The sequence below is a fragment of the Macaca mulatta genome, chromosome 12, assembly GCF_049350105.2.
Source record: "Macaca mulatta isolate MMU2019108-1 chromosome 12, T2T-MMU8v2.0, whole genome shotgun sequence".
Taxonomy (NCBI): Eukaryota; Metazoa; Chordata; class Mammalia; order Primates; family Cercopithecidae; genus Macaca; species Macaca mulatta.
Genome location: NC_133417.1, coordinates 75,052,104 through 75,058,539, shown reverse-complemented (window position 1 = coordinate 75,058,539; position 6,436 = coordinate 75,052,104). Strand labels below are relative to the sequence as shown.

Genomic DNA, 6,436 nt, shown 5'->3' with positions numbered 1-6,436 from the left:
CTGATGGGACCCCTCATTAACATGTCTTCTTTTCTCTTTTTCTCTGCTCCAATTCCATCTGCAGCTTCCTAATCACAGCATTGGCAACCTCAGATCTGATCCTGCTTCTGATACAGTGCGTCCAAGAGAGAGCTCCAAGCCAAGAGAAGATGGGTTTGTGGTCGTGAGAAGTGAAGGAGCCCTCCTAGGATAGCAAGAGGCCACATCTGGAATGCACAGTGCTCGGCATGGGAAAAGTATGCTCACAATCATCACGGTTAGGGTATCTGCATAATCTTAAAGTGATCCCCACATATTATTAGTTTCTTATTAGTTGTGAGGGAGAATAAAAACCAAAATGGTATGAGACCAGGGAGAAACCGTGCAATACTTTTTGACCAGGTGATCAAAATTAACCTCATTTCTGCAGTACCGATGACATTGTGTGGCTCTTGATGTGACACCCTGGATAGGACAGTATTCAGGTTGAAATTACATAACCTCAATCCAACCTTGAGGAAACATGAGACAAACACACAACGAGGAACATGCTATTCAAACAAAAATGGTGCATGGTGCTTGCTTTGACAGAATATATGTGAAAATTGAAATAACACAGAGAAGATTAGCATTGCCCTGCACAAAGATGACACAAATTTGTGAAGGACAAAAAAGGGTATTGGTGGTGGGTGATGGTGGAGGGGGTCAGATGAGGGAATCAACATCATGAAAGCCAGATCAAAGGAGGCTAAGGAGAAATGACAACAAAATGCCATACCTGACCCTAGACTGAATCCTGTACTGGAGATGGGGAAATGCCATAAAGGACATTGGTAAGTTAATTAATAAAAGTGACATACAGTGATAGACTAGATAAAGTGCTTTGCCAAGTGCCAGATCTGACCTGCAGGCCTTGGCTGAACAATGGATGAAAGAATGCACTCAGACAGAGGTATCCAGTGAAAGAGCAGGCTAGGAGACCGGGCTGTTTATAGACTCTGAGAAGGGTGCTGTAGAGTCAGCAGCTGTGGCCCTGACCCACTGGCGCTGCAGGCCTTTATTCAGTACAGATTCAATGAGAAAGGCCTGAGTCAACACACCTGGGGGCCACCACCCCCCAACCTCCCCACCCAGAGAGAGCAGTCCTGTGTGCAGATGACTAAAGGCCAAGTTCCGAGGCCTGAGTAAGCTAACTTATCTAGATCCGTTTCTTTACATCCCCTTGTTATCTAACCTAAGCTTTCAGGCACCGGATTAGAGAATCTGGCTGCCTTCAGCCAAATTCTTTTCCAAAGCTTTTGTAAAACCTCCTGGCCTTCCAAGAAGGTTTGAGTCTTTCTACAATTTTTCCCACCACCCTGACCGATCTCCTACATCTCCTCTTTTTCTGTTTTTTTGCATCAGGTTTTGTTGATTGAAGAGTACAGATTTGTACAGCAACAGGTTCATCAGGCGTGGCGGTCATTGGTCATATTCTAGCTTTGCATCCTAGAATTAGTGAATAATATAAGCAAACATGAGTATAATTAGCAACATTCTTTTGCAGTGAAGGAGTGGCCCCCAGGAATGAGGGTCTATCTAGGAGAGATGATCTCGCACACCCTTCCATATGGCTGTTTGTTGGGTGTGTAGATCTATGGCATTTAGGGAGTCTAGAATTTTAGTTTTAAGTTGCTTTATGTCTGCTGTTAAATTGTCATGAAAGGTTCCCCAGAGGTGTTGTTTCACCTCATCCCAACTATGTATTGATTGATTCCAAGGAAGAGAAGTGACACAGGTATGCTTATGTCCCAGTCACAGTTTAATTGCTGTCAGAATGCCAGTGCATCTTGTCACTCGCCCACATCTTCCAAGGCAGCCTTGAGGGCTTGCAGACATACAAGAATCTTTTGATCTATATCCTGCTGTAAGAGAAGTTCATTAGACACATTTCTGGCCAAATTATCTACAAAAGTAGCTATTTGTACTGATTGAGTAATAGATGCTACAGCCACACTAGCAGTTGCTAGGATGACTATGGCTGAGACTATAAAGGCTATAAGTGTATGAATCTTTTGTGTCTGAACTGGGACAAGGCACATTTTAAGGTGGCAAGGGCAGAGGAACCTTGCCAATCATGTATTGAATTGGCTGGTAGAAAAGCCTCAGATTGTCTCCTCAATACTATGACACTGGTAATATTTAAATTAGATATATTATAATTAGAGATACAAGAGGCAAACCAAGCCTGTCCCTGCACTCGGGTCACACATGTGGAGTTTTGGGGTGTAATAGAAATATTGGTTCCCATAAGGGAAAACATATGGATGGGTAGTGCAAATCAGGCACTGATCAGTGTGATTATGAAAAAAGGTCATAGTATAATTGTGACGGAATTATGGTATGTCCCGTGCCAGGTGTTAAGGGGGGTGCTAAGATGTCCCAGGCACCATAAAGAGTCTTGAGGTGGCATGGACTCTACTTGGGGTCTGGAATATCACATCCTATCAGTCCAAATTATAGGGGAATGGGACGTGGCTTCGAAACTGTCATTGATGCTACCATAGGCGTGGACATCAGTATGATCGCCCTGCAAATGGCTGTGGGGGCTCCAGTCTAAGATGTTATAATTGCCTAACTCCCCCGTGACAGACCTCCCAGCTAAAGTGGAATCCGTTACTTTCCCAGCTTTGTTCTTTTTTTTTTTTTTTTTTTTTGTTGTTGTTGTTGTTGTTGTTGTTGAGACAGAGTCTCGCTCTGCCGCCCAGGCTGGAGTGCAGTGGCCGGATCTCAGCTCACTGCAAGCTCCGCCTCCCGGGTTCACGCCATTCTCCTGCCTCAGCCTCCCGAGTAGCTGGGACTATAGGCGCCCGCCACCTCGCCCGGCTAGTTTTTTGTATTTTTAAAGTAGAGACGGGGTTTCACCATGTCAGCCAGGATGGTCTCGATCTCCTGACCTCGTGATCCGCCCGTCTCGGCCTCCCAAAGTGCTGGGATTACAGGCTTGAGCCACCGCGCCCGGCCCCCCAGCTTTGTTCTTTAGCACAGGAAGGAATGCTTGGGAAAGCAGCATTGATTGCATTGCCCAGTTTGAGGCTACCGACAGCTGAGAATGTTAAGGCATTTCCTTTGCCATGATGTAGCCATAATTGTATTTGGGGCAGGTACACAGTAAGAGTTAGAACTTTTATAACTACCCACAGCGGGAGGATAGTGGAGTGATATGTAGTGTTACCCGGCACCTTAGTCCAATGTGTGCCATTAATGAGAGACCCCACTGGGGGTAAATCTGTCCCTGCCAGCCAAGCAGTAATGTTATTGAGGGGGGAAAGGGGTGTCTGCCCAGGTGACAGGGCTAAGAAAAGCAGATCTAAGATATGAACCCAATAGAGTATAGCAGGTACAGGTTGCAAAGCGAGAGCATAATGTACCCTACATGAGTGGCAGTGTACTACAGACAGCATAGCAAGAAACAAATTATCTGGAGTGAATGGTGTCTGTGTCCGGAGCAGGATTTGTTCAGCCTCCTGAGTTGTCTTCTTCAGCATCCTCCAGGTAACATCTGAGCTTGTGTCATCCAAGGAAGCCACATTGTCCAGGGCTGTGGGTCCTGTAGGGTCATTTTCTTCATTTCTGGTACCACGTTGGGTCCTAGCCATGCCATGGTATGGTTTGATGCATCGTGCTGGAATCCAAAGAGGACCTGAGGGGGTGGGGGTGAACACAAGCATATCCTCTTCCCCACATTAACGATTCACTTGGACCACACCATACATTACTGTCTACATCTTTCCATCAAACTGCAGGTTTTATGTCTGGAGAGGTTTCAGCAAAGTGCTTTTCTACAGCTGATTGAAATTTATCATTTAAATTTAAAAAATTGGCCGGGCGTGGTGGCTCAAGCCTATAATCCCAGCACTTTGGGAGGCCGAGACGGGCGGATCACGAGGTCAGGAGATCGAGACCATCCTGGCTAACAAGGTGAAACACCGTCTCTACTAAAAAATACAAAAAAAACTAGCTGGGTGAGGTGGCGGGCGCCTGTAGTCCCAGCTACTCGGGAGGCTGAGGCAGGAGAATGGCGTGAACCCGGGAGGCGGAGCTTGCAGTGAGCTGAGATTCGGCCACTGCACTCCAGCCTGGGTGACACAGGGAGACTCTGTCTCAAGAAAAAAAATAAAAATAAAAATAAATAATAATAAATGAAAAAAAATTTTTTTAATTAAGGGTAAATAAGGCTTGTGCCAATAGTGTTGCAGGGCCCTTACTCATATTCCTCCTTTTGTGTTTTCTGAACATATTTTTAAGGGTGGAGTGGGTATGTTCTACTATGGCCTGTATTTGGGGTTACATGGGATGCCTGTGGAATGTTGGGTGTTCTACGTGTGACAAAAATTGTTGAAATTGTGAGCTGGCATAAGCCGGACCATTATCAGTTTTAAGTTTTGTGGGCTGCCCCATAAATGCAAAAGTTAAAAGATGTTTAATGACATATTGGGTGGACTCCCCAGGAAAGGCATAAGCGCTAATTAAGTGAGAATTGGTATCAACGAATACATGTACATATCTAAGTTTTCCAAATTCAGGGATGTGTGTAACATCTGTTTGCCATAGCTGATTAGGTTCTAGTCCTCTAGGGTTAACACCTGTGGAAGGAGGTGATGTGACTGAGCTGGCAATCTGGGCATTGCAGGATAATTTGTTTAGTCTCTGGGTGAGTTGAAATTGTTCAGATAAGTTTCTCCAGTTTTGGTGGAAAAATTGATGCGATTGGGTGGCTTGGTCAAGCAGTGATGTCATAACTGGTAGGTCTGCTTGTTCATGCCCCAGGTTGCAAAGGGCCAGGCAGTGAGCTGTGGGTTCGAATATGTGTGATAAAAATAGGATGTCTACGTTGATCTAGCAAATGCTGAAGTTGGAGAAAAAGTGCACACGGGGTGGGCTCCCGTGTGGACTTAATGAGGGCTGCCTCAAGATTCTGCAGTAAATAAACAGAGTAAACAGAGTCGCTAACAATATTGATGGGCTGAGCGGAAAAAGTTTCCAAGGCCAATATTAAGGCTCCAGCCTCAGCTTTCTGAGTGCTAGTAAATCCAGACCAAGTGAGGGAAGTATGCAAAATCCACCAAACAGCCGCTTTTCCATGTTTACCAGAACCATCAGTAAACAGTGTTAAAGCCTTAGGTATGGGGGATTGAACTATTTTAGTAGGCAAAACCACAGAAGTACAGATAAGAACTGAAGGAGTTTGTCAGCAGGTAGGGCATGCTCTGTTTGGCCTGTGTAATCAGACAGGGCTATTTGCAGGTCCATAGATAAAGGCAATACTGCTTTGAGTTGCTTTTTACTTAAAGGAATCCTGATGATATCAGGGTCATAACCTAGCAACTGATTGTATCATCTGCAGCCTGAATAGATGACTGTACTGATGAGCTGGATATAGGGAGAGAGTGTTTTAGTCCCAGTATGTGAGCAAAAAACCCATTCTAGGAAGTGTGCAACCTGGGGTCATCTGTCCTATTAACCCTGTAGGGGAGTATTTAGTGGGAAAAACAAACAATTGAACTGAGTACCGTGGATCTATGCCATCTGGTTGCCTCTGAGAAATAGCTTGCTCTATCTCTTCAATTTTCCCTTTGTGCTGCAGGAGTTAAATACCTAAGAGAGTCTAGGGCGGCGTTGCTTTTTAAGATAGAAAACAGGTTCTGTAACTTATCAGCAGATATGCCTAAAGCGGGGCGAAGCCAGTTAATATCGCCTAGTAATTTCTGATAATCATTTAAGGTGTATAAGTTGCTAGTATTTAATTTAACTTTTTGAGGGCTTACTGACCAGGAAGTTAGCATGTATCCAAGATATTTCCAAGGAGAAGACATCTATACTTTTTCATGTGCTATGATTAAACCTCTTAACTGTGTGTTCTTTACAACAGAGGCATATAAATTTACAAGTGCTGGCTCCGTTGGGGCTGCTAGTAAAATATCATCCATAAAATGAATAATCTTGCAATTAGGAAATTCTTTTCTACTGGGGAGCAAAGCCTGATTTACGTGATACTGACACATGGTAGGACTGTTTATCATCCCTTGAGGAAGCACTTTCCAATGAAATCGGTGATTTCATTACTGATAGTTGATATTGCAAATGCAAATTTTTCTCTGTCCTGCTTTGCAAGGGGAATAGTATGAAAACAGTCTTTTAAGTCAGTAACGATTATAGGCCAATCTCAAGGAATCGCCACGGGGGAGGAGAGCTCCTGCTGAAGGCGCCCCATAGGTTGCAAATGAGCATTGATGGCACTTAAGTCATGCAAAAGTCTCCCTTTACCAGACTTTTTGGGAATGAAAAAAATGGGCGAATTCCAAAGGCTGTTTAATGGCCGGTTTTTAATTGCTCCTCAACTAATTCATAGGCTCTTTGTAATTTCTCTCCTTTTAAAGGCCACTGTTCTACCCAAATTGGATAGTGAGAAAACCAT

At 44.3% G+C, this 6,436-nt stretch overlaps 1 non-coding gene across 1 annotated transcript; it reads left to right on the top strand.

Moving 5' to 3' along the window:
* Window positions 1-554: 554 nt before the first annotated feature.
* LOC114671568 (U6 spliceosomal RNA) lies at window positions 555-660 on the top strand. Its single transcript, XR_003721607.1, has one exon. It is a non-coding gene; the product is annotated as a U6 spliceosomal RNA (small nuclear RNA).
* Window positions 661-6,436: the final 5,776 nt, after the last annotated feature.